Genomic DNA, 17,915 nt, shown 5'->3' with positions numbered 1-17,915 from the left:
GTCAACTCTTTTAACCTCAGTGGCCACATCAGTCAAACTTGTTCCTCTTCCATAGCACTTATTTTTTGAGCATTGGATGAACTGAGGAAAGTAAACAATTAACACAGTGTCCACAAATATACAATAGTTAAATGCTTGGTAAAAGGCAGCTACCATTATAATTGGGTCTTTTGGTGTTCTGAGACCAATTTCAATGTGTCCACGGGGTGAGAGGGTTGCTATACCAACCACAAGCAATGCTTGGACACCACCTGGGTATGCTACAAGGCAGCTCAATTCTGACACTATCTACCCAGAGATCACATCAGATCCCACAGGTTAAGGGCTCAGTCCTATGAGAATGTCCCTCCCCCAACACTTCAGGGGCCATTCACAAGTCCAGGTCACCACCTGTGATTCTGACTGACCTGCTATCGATCAGAGGTTCCCACGACTCCCTCCTTGGATTCGATTAATTTGCTAGAGCAGCTCACAGAGCCCAGGAAAGCCGTTTGCTCACTAGATCGTTGGTTTATTTTGAAAGGACATAACTCAGGAACAGCCAGATGGAGGAGATGCATAGAGCAAGGTAGGAGGAGAGGGCACAGAGCCCCCACGCCCTCTCCAGGTGCGCCACCCTCCTAGCACCTCCACATGTTCAGCAACCTGGAAGCTCTTCGAACCCTGTCCTTTTGGGGGTTTTATGGATGCTTCATTACTCAGGCATGATTGATTAACTCATTATCCATTGGTGAAAGATTCCACCTCCAGCCTCTTTGCCTTCCCCTGAGGTCAGCGAGGTGGAGCTGAAAGTTTCAACCCTCTTAATTACTTGGTTGGCTCCACTGGCAACCAGCATCCACCCATGTTTTCCAGAAGTTATCTCATTAACATAACACAAAGACACCTTTCTTTCCCTCTTCATTTAGGAAATTCCAAGGGTTTTGAAGCTCTGTGAGAGAAAGGAGGGTGAAGACCGAATGCACCTTTCTTATTATGAGCTGCAGTCTCACACTGGGCACTCTTGAATGCATCTATCAGTGGCTCCCTCCCACCTCTGGATGTCAGCTATGAGCTGCTGTCACTTTACGCCATTATTATCCATGTTTCACTCTCCAAGCCTCTTTCCAGTATCTCTGCCTTTGCTTTCTAAATACCCTGCAGGTCTTTTCAGCATGTCCCGATCTGTTTTACCTCTGTTACCTTTTCCCAAGCCAATCTCTGCCAAGAATGCCACCCTACCCTATCCCTGTACCAAACCTAATAACCCCATATCCTTTATACTGAAGAACCCTTGGTCCCCCAGGAAGAGGAAAGCACAGCCTATTCATGACTCTGTGTCAACAGCTATTGTGCTGTCCTACGCGTGGGCTTTTGGAAGGTACGGGCTTTGCCGCATTTATATCAGTATCACCCACACCAAAGCAGGACTGGTGCATACCACTCACCCAGTAATGTTCCATGAATAAGTAAGTAAATAAAAGAATAAATATACAAAATGAACAGACAAAGGAATTGCGGGATTTTAAATGTGTAGCATGAGTGTAGCATTTCACAATTTGCAGAGCATTTGGGTTTTAATTAAACCATTTGATCCTCACAACATCCTGGGGCTTTCCCAGGAATCCAGACTCAGAGCATTTGGGTGACCTGCCAAGTTAAAACACGGCAAAGGACTTGAACTCAAGTCTTCCAATGCCTGGTCCAATCCCCCTTCCCTAACAAACACAGACCTTATTAAGAACTAATAATACTTTATTAGAAAAACTATGTAGGGTCTAGCTTAGAATAGGGGACAAAAATTAGAACAGCATTGACGTTTCCATGGCAAAGAAGAGTGAAGAGAACTAAATGCGGAGCGCTAAGCATACACAGAGGAGCATAGTGGCACTGGCTGTGCGCACGGGAGATCCTTTAGTTTGGGGAAATAACAACCAAAAATGTACTGAAAACAGATCTTTCCAATTTCCTGATTTCACTGATGGCCAAGCCCATTTCCTGCACTGCATTGCTCGCTACAACCAAAGTTTCAGCCCTTGGAGAGAAGCCGAGAAATTTCTGCAAATGTTTTCTCTTCAACAGATGGAGCAGAAACCGAGAAGCATTACAAGGAAGATGGATCGGTGCGTCACATTTGCAACAATAAAAATACAACAACGGTTAAAAGCAGTCTCAGTTAAATAGAACTGGGAACCCAGGGTTGGCCTAAATCTTTTTTTAATTAAAAGTGAAGAAGAATTTCAAAGTTCTATTTCAGCCCCTTGGAGTGTGAGTGCAGTGAATTTGGAATGTTTATGTGGCTTGGCTGGGTGTCAGACTGCCTGAGATTTATGTGGGTTCAGATCGTAGCCTGAGAAAACCCCCGGCATAGGACACAGAGAGGGGAAGTGAAGGGGAGGAGAAAGCACAGAGGCGGGAAAACCTGGGTACAAATCCTCTTGGATGCTATCCCCGTACAGCATACTCTGGCCGCACTCTCTCAACCCCCAAGACCAACCACATAGACTTACCTTGCTGGATTATTATGGTTTCAGCTGGTGCATATATGTTTACCATATATATATTCATATATTCACACATCCATGCATACAAAGTAATGTATGTCAAAAAAGAAATGCATGCATACCCATATGTCCATGAGCAGGAGTGTGAGCACACACACACGCACAACCTGCATTCACACACTGGAGTACTCAAATCAACATATGAACAAAAAAGTCTTAAATACGGAGACTCCATTTCAAACACCAGCCCTGATCACTTCAATTCTAAGAGCCTTGGTTGACCCATCTTCAAAATAGAAACTGTAATACCTACAATAACTACTTCATAGCTTTAAAATCAAATATAGTAGCGTGCATGAAAGCACTTACTTCATTGTCAGAAACACAGTAGATGCTCAACAAAGGTATATGAAAAGCCACATAATCATTTACATATCTTAGCTATTCATGAGCACATTCATTTCCACATAAGTTTATCCACAAACAAATAATGCACATAGGAATCCATGAATACATTCAAAGGCAACTGCATACTCATGTGAAAAATACCCAAACTCACAGTACATGTGAGCAGCTCATGCACACTCATGCGCGCGCGCGCACACACACACACACACACACACTCCCTATGGTATACAGTATCCTACACACCCTACACACTTCTTTAAACCCAGTTCTTGCTGCACGTGTTAAAATGTGCCATGTGATCTGAGGTCCTGAGAGAGAATGTGGAAGAAATGACTACTAAACACAAAATGGGTACCAGGTTAACATTTTTAAAAAGTCTTGGTCAAACAAGCCAATACTTCAGAGGAAACATAAGCAAGGTTGCAGACCAACAACCGTGTACCATGTGTACACAAGAGGGACCTCTGAGGGAAAACACAGGCAGGCTGGATGCCCGAAAAGCTCTGCTATGTGAAATACTTCTCTAGAAACCTTGTAGGAGTCATACAGAACCACATTTTCACCACTAACCTCCTACCACTACTGTCCAAAGAAAGAAGTCCAATATTTAGGGGACTATTTTCTAAATTGGCAGCATGGCTAAGATTGGCCAACATGAATGATGACAGCAGCGATGGTTAGTGAGCAAAGTCATTAATTCCTATTTTGCTTCAAGCTTCCTATGAAAATAAGTGTCTGTTTCAGATGTCAGCGAAGTCAAGGATCACCCCACCAAGAACTTTATGACGTTGAGAAACTCCACCTGCCTCCACCATCAGTGCCCCTGAGCCAACATACTCACCACTGGTGTTATTAAGCATTATAGTTTCCTCATGGCCACCTTTTTCTGGTATAGAGAGTCTCAAGAATGTTTGTGTTTTTAATGCTATATTGGTATTTTCCATGAACTGGGCAGGAAGGTGGACCGGATAACCACAAAATTCCATTCTCTCCCAGAAGACTCTAATTTCATGATTCTATGATTTTTAAGATTTGGTGGTACTAAGAGTTTATTTTTACAGTCTGTGAATATTACATTCTATCTATGGGATTCTGACTCTGGAGTTTTTATTATTCTAAAATTCCCTGATTCCAAGGTTTGATAGATCTTAAAATTCTAAAACTATGATTCTGAAATGCCAATATCATAAGGATCTGACACTCTGAGCATACAGTTCCAAGCCACCAATAGCTGGATGCAAATGTGTTTCTTAGACTCTTCCTCACGAGACAGGCAGAACCTAAGTCAGGTCAAAGTATCTATACATAAATGAGGAAGGCAAAGTACTTGTAAAAAGAAAAATGCCCAATGAGAGCTCCTGAAACACATCTCAAGGCTTCCCAAACGTCTGCTTTAGCCTAATCTTCCTCCTGGACCCCATTCCATGGCCTAGAGATTGAGAATATCTATTGCTAGAATGCAGGTGTCATAGAAGCAAGGCTTAGCAATTGCTTGCCATTCCACCCCCAGCATCAACACAAGGCCTGGACCTAGAAGGCACTCTGTAAATGTTGTGTGATGGAACGAGTCAATGACTCATTGCAGTATTCTTCCTCTTCCTTCATTCCTACTGCCTCTTTCCAACCATCCTCCACTGTTTCCCTCCTTCCTTCTCTTTCATCCTCCTCCTCTTTCTCCATCACCTCTTAGGGGTATGCTAGAATGCCCATGGATAAAAATTACAGTCCTCATTGGAATCCCTTGATGTGTGGATTATTATCTCCATTTTACAGATGAGGAGCCTCATGCTAAAACATGAAACAACTGACAAAAGACCACACAATTCATGTGAGAAAAAAAGTATCCAACCTAAATTTTCAGACCCCAAGCTCAGTACTCCTTCCTTTATCCCATAGCTGCCTCATCATGCTCCTAACAATAATACAAGTAACTTCACAAAAGATTAAGAAAACCAATGCCTCAAGAGAAGACCTCACTTCCCATTCCTGAATTTAACCCTGAATTCACTGAGTCAATCAATACCAATTCTCCTTCAAGATTTCCAATAATGGAGGGCCTACCACACCCAACTGTTCATTTCATTTTCTGCTCTTTGTCCTCCTCTTGAGAGTGCTATACATGGCATGTGTTTATTTTTCAATTAAAGCAAATTACACTTAATTTTGTTTTGAGAACTATTTTTTTTTTTAAGAATTTCACAGCCCAGGGTGAGATAATTGAGACCCTGCTGTTTTTGGAAGCACTATTTAGAGAGAGCAGGCCTGGATGTTACACAACCTCAGAGGAAGCTATCCTTAACCCCTCCCTCTCCCTTGCCCCACCACACAGTGCCTCCCCAGTCCACCCGTCCTTTGTCACTGCCCCAGCCTAGAAGGATATCTTCTGTCATCTGAACCATTAACATAACCTGCCACCAGACTTCCTCTCTCATCTTCCTTAATCCCAGGTTGAATCAAGTCAAGCGTTTTAACGGCTACCAACAACTTTCTAAACCCAGATGACTTAGTATGAGTTCCAAGGCTTTCTGTGGTACATCCCTAGATTATTTCTCTGGCTCCACCCCTCTCCACTCCTTAGCGTGCTGTCCAGTCACAAGGAACTATTTCCACTCCCATTCTCTACATGGAAAGCCCTTCCTCCACCTATCAGACTGGCTACTTACCCTTTGGGGCTCACACGGACAGACCCCCTCTCTGCTCCCTAACGTGCGGTGGCTCCAAGTTCAGCTACCTGGATCATCTCAGGTTGCACACGTCTCCTATCAGACCGGTTCCCTGACACCCCAAATTCTACTGTTTAAAATGTTAATTACATTTTAAGTAACAAACATTCTTTAGAGAACTATTATGAAAGACAGGTAAATAGAAAAGAGAGAAGAAAACCCTTCCTAATGTATCACCCAGAGATAACCACTCAAACATTAGGGTGCACGTTAAGCCATGATATATACAGTATTTTGTACCTTCCATATTTTTTAAATAATTCAACAGAAAACATCTGCGTCAGTACATGTTATGAGTGCCATTTAATGAGCCCTTTCCATAGATGAGGCATGTTGCTAAGTCCTGTATAAACGTGATATTCATTCTCGCAGCAGCACTGCCAGGGAGGTCCTGCCGATGGCTCCATTTCATCCATCACGTTCCCTACCTTCATTCCTCTCCTTAACTTATGAATGAATGTTCTCCTCTTCTATCACTCTTAATGACTTGAATATGCTCAACAAGGTCACACCTAGGTGCCACATGGCTCAGCTCAGTAATGCCATTTGTCCAAAGCTACACACTAAGTCAATGTTGTGGCAAAGCTTTAGACTCTCTAACTTCAAAGTGTGGCTGGAAGCTTGCACGCTGGAGTTGGAACGCTAGGTCTGCCGTTGGCTAACTCTGTGGCCTTGGCCAGTTTACCTGATGTTTCTGTGCCAGTTTCCTCATCTATAAAATGAGAGTGACAATGGAAATTCCTCAAAAAGATATTGTGAGGATTTAATGAGTTTATATGATCGGAGCTTTGAACAATGCCTGGCAAATCATCAACATTATATAAATGTTAACTATTATTACTTTTTATTATTATGACACCCTGTTGCATTAGATGAAATGTCGCCCATGACCCCAGGTATGTTCTCCAACTGGAAATGTCTTGTAGGAAAGAGATTATTACCAGCTTCGAGGCACTACCATGCAAATGAACTTGCTCAATCATTTTTACCAATCCCTTGTCCCCCTGTGTGGCAATGTGATACCAGCAATTACAGGAGAGACTGAGAGTAGGAAAAGGCTCAGAAATATGTCAAATGACTGAGACAGATTTCTTTAATCTGAATATTACCATGGGTCAGAAACCAAAACACAGGACAGCTGGCCATTAGAGCTGAAAGTTATCTTCACCATAGTCCAATTTAACTTTCTCTATTTTTTTTTAGATATAAACTACTTTCTCTTTAAGATTCAGCAGTGTCTGAGTTGGCACTAACACCTTAGCCCTCTGCAGCCCGTGTCATTGTAGCTCTTGATTTCTTTTCCTGTCTGTAAGGCCAGGGCACCCAGTCAGTGCGTGTGGGAGAGCAGCTGACTGGCATGCTGCTTGCTCTTGTGTGAGGTGTTTACCATCCTTTTCCTCGCAATTCCCCTCTCCCTCATTGTTACAGTTTATTTTACCAAATACCTACATGTCTTAACATGCTTTATAGTCATTTCCCCTCTATAGTGATACTCTGAAGTTGAAATTATTCTCCCCGTGTTCCTGATGAGGGCTTTGTGGCTCAGAGGTGAAAGGATTTTCCTCAAGTTATGCAATAAGCGAGAGCATCAGGTCTTCAACCCGTACCACCGGGCCCAAGGCATAACTCCTTTCATTGGCCTGAACTCCTGCCATCAACCGTCTAAGGTGTCATCCAGCTCTTAGCAGTTTGGTGGCCTCCCAAAACCAAGGTTGATCCCTGCTGCTGGGTCTATATTGTTTTAGGTCATGTCCACTGTTGCAAATCTTCAACCACTCCGTCCCTCAGGCCCTGCCCTCCGTCCCTGTCTTGTAGACATCTAAATGAGAGAGGCGTCTGTCTTGCATGGTTCAGGAGATGTTATAAACGGCCCCGCTGATGGGAGGCTTCTCAAATCTCCTTAGTAGCCTGCATTCTCCTTTCTCTGTCAACATCATGAATGTTGTCCCCTCTTCCCATGTTTTCTGGCTGCCAACTTCAGAGCCTCTTAAAAAAGTAATGTAACCTCACAGTACCTCAGCAGGAAACTTTAGCTTTGTGTGGTTATTTGCACATTTAAGATGTGGACGTTCAAGTGCTGCTGAGACCAGGCCCAGTGGTCATGGAATAAGCCACTCTCTAACGCTGGGCCAGAGCTAAGATCTTATTTTTCTTGGGTATGGAATCACCAAAACCACCTTGGGTAACAGTGGTACTTTTAAAAGCAGCTCATGAAGTAGCAGTGTGTCATGAATTGTGACAGCCAGATCTCTCTCTCTCTCTCTCTCTCTCTCTCTCTCTCACACACACACACACACACACACACACACACACACACGATCTTTTCTTTGTCTAAACTCACATGCACACATACACACACAGGTATGTATAAAGAAAAGAATATTGAATGAGATTGAGAATAGGCAGGAAAAAGAAGAACAAAAGACATGGGAGGAAAGGCCAAGTTCTTCTTTCCTATTAATAGAACTTGAGTGTAGATATGGTCATAAGATCATGTACTATAAGAATGTGATATGAGGGGTGGGACTTTTGGCTCAAAATAGAAATTGGGGACACATTTGGCCAATAAACCTATAAAAAGCCCAAAATATTCAAGTTCACTAATAAAAAATGAAAATAGCAATGTGGTGCCATATAGCATTAACAGTTTGTTTTATAATGCCAGCATTCAGTCTTGGCAAGAATGCAGGGAATAAAAGACACTCTTGTGTGGCATTGGTGGAAATCTGTATTGAATACAGCCTTTTATGAAATGTGATTTTCGTTCTTTCATTTAAAAACAAACAAACATTGTTTACTGAACACTAATTTTGTGCCAGACACTGTTCTAGGAGCTGTAAATACAGCAGTGATCAAAACTGACTTGTCCCTGCCTCCTTGGAGCTAACAGTCTGGTGAGGAAGGAGATAAATAGGTAAACATACCGGATGTCAGGTGAGCGTATGTGAGAAGGCAGGTCACGTCGGGGGAGAGGGCTTGCTGTTTTGCACAGGTGGGCAAGGGAGCTCCTCACTGAGATGCTGACATTGGGGCAGAGATCTCTTAACTACACTACAAAACAAAAGAATATATGCCATGCTCGGCACGTGCACTGCCACACTAAGAGTGGTTTTGTACTGTGACATTTCAACCACCTCTAAGTATTGTGGATGAAGATCCTTCTATGTCCTCTGGCTCTGACTCACGTGGCTCAGTTGGGTGAGCATCTTCCCACAGTACAGAAGGTCACCAGTTCGATTCCCAATCAGGGCACATGCCTGGGTTGAAGACCTGGTCCCTGGTTGGGGCACATGCAAGAGGTAACTGATCGATGTTTCTCTTCCTCTCCATCTCCCTCTCTTTTCCTCTTTCTAAATATAAATAAAAAAAATATTTTTAAACAACCCTTCCAGAACCCCCTCAAATTCTATCCTATGCTCTGCCTATATCCGTAATTCCCACTGTCAGGGATGAAAGAGGAGAGGGCAGGTAAAACTGTGGCTGATCAATAACAGTTTTAGGAATCACATGGAAGGCTTCACTGGACTTTGAGTTATGCTGTCCTGTTGATGTGCATTCAGAATAAAATTCCTGATGACCCCTCGCAGCCCTCCCTTGCTTCAGCCATCTCTGGCAATAAAATAGGAAGAAAACCACTTTATCTCAAAGAGTTGTCCCTCTAAAATGCTTCCCAGCAGAAAAAAAACATATTACCACCCCCTGCCGGGTAATCTATTTTTTAATCTTTCCCCTACATTCCTAAACATACCAAAAGACACGAATTTTATTGTTTAAATGGCCCCTGTGCTTCATGCAGATGTTTTTATAGTGCCAGCCAAGGCTTCTTGTAGGTCCTCCCCCATGTCTGCCCATAAACTCATGGCCCATCAAACTCCATGAGAAATCTAGCTTATCCATGTCTGTGTCCTCACACACTAAAACGTACTCACTTAAGACAAATGCCTGTGTCACAGCTCTCAGGAGGCTCTTTTGGGGTTCTCTTGGGGTTTCCAGGGTCTCTAGGAATTCCACAGCCCACCAGAGTTTCATCTCCTTTTATGGACTGCAAATTCTTAGAATGGAGATGTGAGAACTGACCACTTGGAAGTGCGGGTCCTCTAAAAAGCAGTCATACCTTCGATGTCTGCCCTTACTCCACCTGAAGCAGCTTGTAATCTGCAATTTGACTGTGCCACATTACCCCTAGGATCTCTGATTTCTCACAGAGGTTCCCACTGGTTCATTTGCGGGACCTGTGAAAGGCCAGATAAATTATATCTCAGAAACCCCTCTGGGCCAGTACCGGGTTAACCTTTACAAAGGGTTCTAGCTGTTCAGACAGGTCATTCACTTGGGGCCCTGCAACTCCAGCCTTAGCCGTCTACACAAAAATGATTGCATCTGGCTTTTGTTAATTGCCTTCTGAATCTACCTCCTCACCCTTGGGGGTAGACAGTCTCCTAGGTGTTCCCAAGATGGTGCCAACATCGTCATATGCAGCCTTGCACCCGTGAGAAAAGACCTCTGAGAATGGAGAATGGGATTTGTTCAGAATGATATATCTTGTGTCCCACCAGGCTCCCTATTCCTATGTGAGTCCTCCACTGGAGAGCAGATAGCCAGGGTAATTTACCACTCTTAACTTTCTCACACTCAGTCTATTTAGCCTCTACTTCTTAAGTCCACCTGCAATTTCTAAAGGAGGGTTCCTTTGAGAGACAAAGATTTCCTTCACCCTCATATAAAAACAAAAGAAATTAATTTCACTTTTCCTCAGTCTCATTATCTTCTTAATTGTCTTCTTTGCCCCCTCAGTAGCAAGGACTGTCCACGGATTTCTAGGCAGCCTTTCTAGGCTACTGTGTTCCAGAAAAACAGTGGTTTTTCGAGCTACCACTTCATCACTTTGGTTCTGAGAACTGGAATAGTGGCACATCTATCCCACTCAGCCAACCTGTCGTGTGCCACAGTCTGTGCCTCGAGGTGTGACTTTCAGATTTGCTCATTTTTGAGAAGACATCTAAACCTTATGATGGAGCATGGCCACCATGCGTGTGTGTCTCTCTCGGCTTTTACAAGAATTTTGTCATGCAACATTTCCAAAGAGCTTAGCATACTCTTTCAGCAAGGCAGGACATAGTTTGATCCTTCTCAGTTCGCAGAAGGCAAGCCCAGAAAGGGGGCAGATACGTTGGTAAGGTGGTCCAGATACACAGTGGTGGGAGCCAGGACTAGAATCAGATGGCCTGTGTCCTTGTGCTCTTATCACATGAAATTTAGAATGAAGAGGGATATAAAATGAAAAGATACAGTCTCTGATCTCCAAGACCTTGAGTCTTGGCCACCCTCCCCCTCCTCCTCCTCCTCACCATTACTACCTCTATATCTTCCTCTAATCTTCCATTTCCCCGAACTCCTATAGAACTTCTGAAATGACAATTACCAGTCTACCATGAACAGTAATTATTTACAAATTTGCAGATCTCCTCTATGAGACTGACAGCACCTAGCAGGTCATCACCATACCCTCTAAGTCATTTTGTTCAAGGCCTTTCCCAGACAAGATATGCACTAAATATTTATTGATCCAAACTGATTCCAGCTTTCTTCTTTTTCCACCAGATTCCATTTCAATTACTTTCTCCCCAGGTATTCATTACCTTCCTCATTTTCTATCCATCTTCCCTCGTCCAGTTTCCCTCCTCCCTTTAGATTTGGGTATCTCCAGAGAGTACAGCACTCAGAGCAGGGCTAGCAGTTAAGATTGGAAGGGTTCAGTGAAATGACTGATAAAACATGGCCACAATGGTAATCCATTGAGAGAACCTGCTCATAAGCTTCTATCAATCTCCAAACTCTCCTCAGCTAAGTCTGCAGACTACCTGCTTCCCAAACAGGGAGATTCCAAAAAAAAAGAAAAAAAAAAAAAAGAGATGTCAACCTTTCATTCCCTCATCTCGTGTAAGACCTCTGTGATTTGGCCCTTGCCTACCATTCTTATTTTTATCTTCAGGTATTCTCCTTCTCACTCAAAAGCTCAACCACACTATCCTTTACATCTTCTACACTTGCCCCTGTTTAGTGACTTCATCTTTTTTCTTATCTCAGCCTCTAATATTCTTTCCCCACCTAATCACATGGCTGGTTCCTTCTATTTAAATCTCAGCTCCAACATTACCCCCTCAGAGAAGTTTTTCCTAACTCCCCTGTCTAAAGTTATACCATCTACACTTCTTTCTAGCCTATCACCCCAAATTATTATTTGTATGCTATTTACTATTTGATGAAATTAGTTTGCTTATCTATTTTTGACTCATTTATTATCCATCTCTCCCCACTAGCCTAGGAACTTCATGAAAATAGGACCATGCTCATGATACATTTCTAATGTCTAGATCTGTGCTGTTCAGTAACAATTGTCACTAGCCACATATAACTATTTAACTTATAATAAAATTAAGATTAAAAGTGCAGTTCATCAGGAATATAGCCACACTTTAAGTGCTCAGCAGTTACACGTGGCTAATGGCTATCATATTGGACAGCCCAGAGAACATAACCATTATCACAGAAAGTTCTGTTTGACAGTATTGGTCTAGAGGAATAATTGAAAAATAGCAGACACCCAATATTTGTTGAGTAAATGAATGAATGAATGACTCTTTGTAATCTCTCAATTTCAGATTACCCTTCCCACTTTTGTGGTTGTTAAACCCTGTGAGATAAACTAGATAATGTCCATAAGACAACATCCAGCTTGGTGAGGGGTCCAAACAAATGGTACAGGAGACAAGGCTGCGAAAATGGCTCCAGGCAGTTTAAACAAGAATATTCATGGTGATGTGATCATGCTTCCATAATATTTGAAGAGCTGTTAAGTGGGAGAGAATTATACTTGTGTTGTGTGATTTCAGAGCCTTAGAAGGCAGATTTAGGGGCAAGGTTCCAATAAAACTCTTTCTACGTAACATAGACTGGTTTGTGTGGTAATGAATTTGCTGTTGCTAAAAGTACTAAACGTGAGACTGAGTGGCCCTGTGTTATGGATATTACAAAAAGGATTCTTGATTCTTCAATGAGAAGAAAGGTTTGGTTATTGAGAAACCTGAAAACACAGATCCTTCGATTCAAAGACTTCATGACTCCTTCATAACATCAATTTCAAAGAGTTAATAACAAGCCCCTCACTATTCCTAGAATCTATTGAACAACTCAATCCTGTTTGCTGTCCACAGTGGTTACCATTAAGTCAGTGGTAAACTGGAAAGAGTAGAGATGCCAGAGCAAAGGCTTAGGTTCAAATTCTATCTCTGCTCTTTACGTGACCTTAGGCCCAGGACCTAGCCAGCATGAGTTGCACCATCCTCTTCTGTAAAGAGGGCTGTATCTGTCTCAATGGGTGAGAAAAAAGATTAAATGAGAACAAATCCCTGCAACAGTACGGAAATGCTCACGTCATGTAGGACATAATTTTACCTGTCTGTATCATCATTGATGTCCCTATATTGTAGGTACAGTGGTACAATTTTGAAGCCATAATTGCATTGCTTTGAGTGAATATAAAGTAGAGAGAGAGATTACAGCTTCTGCTGAGACTGGAAAACAGCAATAGCAAACATTCATAGAAAAACTATTACGTGTCAGTCCTTGGGGATTAAAAAAAAATTGCTCCTAAAAGACCATATGGAAGAGGGCAAGCTAGACATACACCCACAGAGCTATAAAACAGGACAAACAGAGATGCAAATTAAAATAGAGTTTCAGAGAAAATTACACAAGAGAACAGGAGAGAAAGAGATTAATTCCAAAATAAGATTTTGGGAAGACTTCCTGGAAGGGTCATTTGTGTTGGATGTTGAAATATGGGTGGGATTTGATAAAGTAGATGCTGAAGTTGAGAAATAAAGGAGACAAGATAAAGGAGTTCCTCGCGGAATGATTAGAATGAAAAACAATGAGGAGGATTATTTGGGGAATGACATTTGAAGCTTGTCCTTTTCACATGATTCCCATCTTGTCTTTAACATGATTACCAGGCGTTCATTGGGCAATTTGTTCACCTTTGGAATTCAGCAAGCGTGATGCAGAGGGAGAAGGAGGGCAGCATATGTCTAACCTTAGTGGCCTGTTCGGGTGATGTATATTGGTGATTTTGTCTAAGGAACTGGGAGGGACAAACTAGAGGATGCAAATAAGAAAAGGTCTCTTTATTCAACTGAAGGCGCCTTGGGCAAAGACCTTTCCAGATAAATAGAGGACTTTGTGGTCAATAGTACAAACTCTTGCGAGCACCAAGATGTTTTATTTGGACTGAGCAGGAGAGAGTGTAGGGAGTGTTTTTAAGGTCCCCACCTGCACTGTTTCAAATAAATACATTGCAGCCTCAGCTGGGCCCTCTAAACTCAACAGGGGCCCAGTAGCCGATTTGGAATCTCTAAGCTGTTTCTCCTTGGTTGAAATGGAGTCACAGCTCCCCCTTCTGGGAACTAAAGTGCCATCCAGCCCCGGAAAAGCCTGCGTGGAAAAGGCTCTATTGCAGATGGGCCTGAAACCCCCATGTTTTTTTTCCTCAGTGCTTGCCTGCACCCTGAAACACACATCTTGGAGTCTGGGATCACACTTCTGTGGGGGCCTGATTCTGATTTCTCAAAAGCCTGTCTTTCATAGGGTTTTATATTTCTCCTTCCCTGTGACTATGTGTCCCCGTCTTCCTGTGGGTGATGCTTTTATAGAGGGGAACACAAATTGGTGCGGAGGTTGCAATTCCCTTTTGGGGAATACAGCACGTAAGAAAGGTTTCTGGATCTATGTGTGCACATGTCTGTATGAGTGCATGTACGCATGTGTGCCCGCACAGGCCATGGAGACTATGAGACGTGTAATATGTACGAGGGTGAGATTCTCATTAGTATGAAGATATTAATTTGCCGGAAGTATTTGCATCAGTGGATAGGTGTACACTTGGCTCTATGGAAAGCAAACCATTCCTTAATAAAGATCTCAGGTACAGTTCAGACGCTCTACAGTCACAGCCAGTATTGGGTTCCTGCCTGTGTGTAATTCTCTGAAGGCACTGGAGAAAGAACGTATGTTGTTGTTGTGTGTGCGTGTGTGTCTCTCTGTCTGTCTGACTGAGACATCGGGCCCTTTCTCTCTGGGGTCATATTCCCAGCTGGAGCAGCTTTGAAATGCATCTCTGAAATGAGAAGTTTGATGATGGAAGAAGACAAGCGATCGCCTTGGGTGGGAGCGCAATGGCAGGACAGGGGTGAGGAGCAATATATGGTCCCTGGGCAGCGTGGCATTGGCCCGGGCGCCCGGCTTCACAGGCTCTGCCCTGGGCATACTGCCAACTCCCTGGAGGGGATTCTCATCCCCTCTCTGGGCCACAGAGTCCTGCCTGTCTGCTCTTTAATATTCCTTCCAGATTTGACTGACTATGGATTGAAAAACAGAAATTACAAGCAGTTCTTACATGGGGTCTCTTCCTCTGCCTTCACACCCCTACCCAGAATGAACTTGGGAGCTCTGTTCCGATGTGGATTTCTGCGAGCAGATCCCCTACAGCCCTGTAAAGGCCTCAGTTTCAGGCATCAGCCTCTGGCCAGAGAATGGTGTGTCTGCAAGTGCTTGCAGGTAGCACCGGCACCCACCCGCCAGGGCAGGTTCCTGCCAATACATGTTTGCTTTTCTCTCTCCCCAGAAGATACATATATCCATACATATAAATAATTTTTAAGACAAGGATATTTCTACTTTCATTTTCCCAAAAGGTCTTTTCAGTGGCCCCTCCCCGGCAAGACAAGAGGCTGTGCCCCAGCATCCCAGCCCTTGTCCTCCACTAGCCTTGCTTCTGAGAGCCAAACGGCTGCCTCTTACCTTGGAAAAGTAACAGCTGCCGAATCTGGAAGCCATGAACAGCAGTAAAACTCAGCATTTTTGCTGAGTAGGGCAAGCCTTTAAGAGGCAGCCAGGAATCAAATCAATGGCTGGCCCTAGAGTCCCAGCAGGACCCAGTGGCCACGGACTTACATAGAGAGCCTCCTAGGAGGTGGAGGAAAGAGGAAAGAAGGACTCGGCCTGAACTGTCTTCCTTCCTGAGATTCTGCCCACCACCCCTGTGCCCTTGGCAGTATTTTGGAGCCAAGTAAGAGATGTGAGGTACAAATAGCAGGACAGCAGTTTAAGTCAATTACCGCCATATCCTGCCATGAGTTCTCCACCCACAACCCGTTTCCAAATTGTAGGTCTCTGTCAGTGTACACACACACACACACACACACACACACACACACACACTGCCCCTCTCCCTTCTGCCAGTATCCTCCTAACTCCAGAGCAGCCATGGGGAGATTCGGTGGAGGAAGAGATTCTCTGGGGCTCACCAAGCCTGTCTGAAACAGGGAAGGGAGAAAGGAATCTGTCTTAGGAAAGTACCCCATCCATCTCCTTCCATATCACCCAGCGCTTCCCTAGAAGCAGGAATTTGAGATCCTGTGTAACTGTAATGGATGAGCAAGTCCCTGAGGACTCTCTCCTTTTCCTTTAAGGGGATCCATGCAAACTTGCCCAGATCCTCTCCCAAAGCACCAGGAGCAGAAGGTGCTATTACGCTGTTACAATTACAAATGAAGAAGCAGGGTAGAGTCTATCCCAGACTTGTCAAACCACAGATAAGGAGCTCACTGCTGACTTCTCCCTTTCTATGTCACCCACTCCTCAGTGACTCCAAATTCCCATCAGAATCCTGGAGCCTGACTAGTGTGGAATTTAAAGTGACAGCATCTCATTGCCTCAAGATCTGGCCATTTCTCTTTCATGTGAAATGGTGAGTCCAAGTGTAGCAGGTCTCCATCCTTTGCAGAATTTTCCTTTAAGGGGACCAGTATTGGGCTAAATAAGGTACTATCCTTATCCCCATAATTCTCTCCAAACCCCACGCCCAGAGCCCCAAGAGGAAGTCCACAGCGGGTTTCCCGATGGCTATGTGATCCTGTAGTAAGGATCCCATTCCGTGGAAGCTGGAGACCTAATTAAAAAGACACACCACGCACACATGCAAACACATACGTACAAACATGTACACACACATCGCCCCTTAACTAGGTTATAGGACCTCTCTGTACCCCTCCTGTGTACCTACACACACACACACACACACATGCACACACACACACACATCCCCACAAACACGGGCATCAAATGTAAACGACGACGCTGCACACGCAAACACACGAGCACCACACCAAGTTTCCACCATGGTACACACGTCGGGAGCGCGCGGGGAGCAGGGAGGCCACTTACTAAAAGCCGCATTTAACCCTTTGCGCCCCAGAATACAGAGCATCCCCCCTTCCCGGGAACCTGAGAGGGCTTGGAGGTGGCGGGAGGCAAGGGAAGACGGGAAGGGTGCTGGGAGGAAGGGGGCGGGGCGGGCAGGGGCGCCCCGAATGCGGCCCGGGGCCCGTCTCCAAGGGCAGATGGGCTGCGGGGCGCTGCGCCCCGGCGCCGCCTTACCTGGAGTCAATGTCCGTCTTTGGCGGAGAGCTGCGGGCGGACGCTTTTTATTCGGTTTGGTGGGAACTTGGGAGAGCCCTGCGTCCAGCTCGCATACCGGGAACGGCGCGGGGACTGCAGGCGTGAGGGTACCTGGCTCCTAGCAGCCTGGCTCATACTCAGCCGTAAAGTCCCCTTGGCTGGTCCCGAGGACAGGCATGAATCCAGGCTCCGGAAGGCGGTCACTATTCCCTCTACCCCCGGCTTTCTCGCTCTCGCTGGCTCGCTTGCTCGCGCTCCCTCCCTCTCGCTTTCGTTCGTCTGAGCTTTCCTCCTCCCCCCAGCCAGATCAGTTCGCAGCCGTGGGGACCCGGAGCGAGGCGGCTAGCGAATGGAGAGGGAAGTCCAAGTGCGCCGCGGTCTCAGGGCGGGGAGCAGGGGAGGCCGGGCTACGCGGGGGGAGGGACTTACCCGGAGACGGGCGAAAATGAATGGGGGAGCGGCTGCCGGGGGCGGAGAGGGAGGAGCCCAGAGCCCCGGTTTATTCCGAGGAGTGTTTTGTACATCTTTAGGCAGAGGAGGAAGAAGAGAGGAGGAGAGGAGGGAGGCCCCTTTGCAGAGAGGGGCGGCCTGGGGGGGTCTGAGGCTGAGCCACCGGGGAGGCTCCTAGGTCTGGGGGGAGGGTGGCGTGTCCCCGTGGGAGCACCGAAAGGGACTGAGAAACCCGCATGGTCGTGTCCTAAAGCGCGTCAGCGGCTGTGTGCTTCGCGAGTATCTGCGTGGTTCTGGGTATGCGGGTGCTTGTGTGTCTGTATCCGCCTGAGCG

General features: G+C 45.0%; 1 protein-coding gene across 1 annotated transcript in view; it reads right to left on the bottom strand.

Moving 5' to 3' along the window:
• BRINP1 (BMP/retinoic acid inducible neural specific 1) overlaps positions 1 to 17,468 on the bottom strand; it is a 167,444-nt gene extending 149,976 nt beyond the window's left edge. Inside the window, exon 1 of the mRNA XM_054584471.1 lies at positions 17,111 to 17,468. The gene's annotated coding sequence lies outside the window, so the exon portion shown is untranslated. The remainder of the gene's footprint in view (positions 1 to 17,110) is intronic.
• Positions 17,469 to 17,915: the final 447 nt, after the last annotated feature.

This window comes from Pteronotus mesoamericanus, unplaced genomic scaffold, assembly GCF_021234165.1.
Source record: "Pteronotus mesoamericanus isolate MK-2021 breed Mesoamerican mustached bat unplaced genomic scaffold, CSHL_Meso_final contig_78, whole genome shotgun sequence".
NCBI classification, from domain to species: Eukaryota; Metazoa; Chordata; class Mammalia; order Chiroptera; family Mormoopidae; genus Pteronotus; species Pteronotus mesoamericanus.
This window is presented reverse-complemented; position numbering and strand designations above follow the sequence as displayed.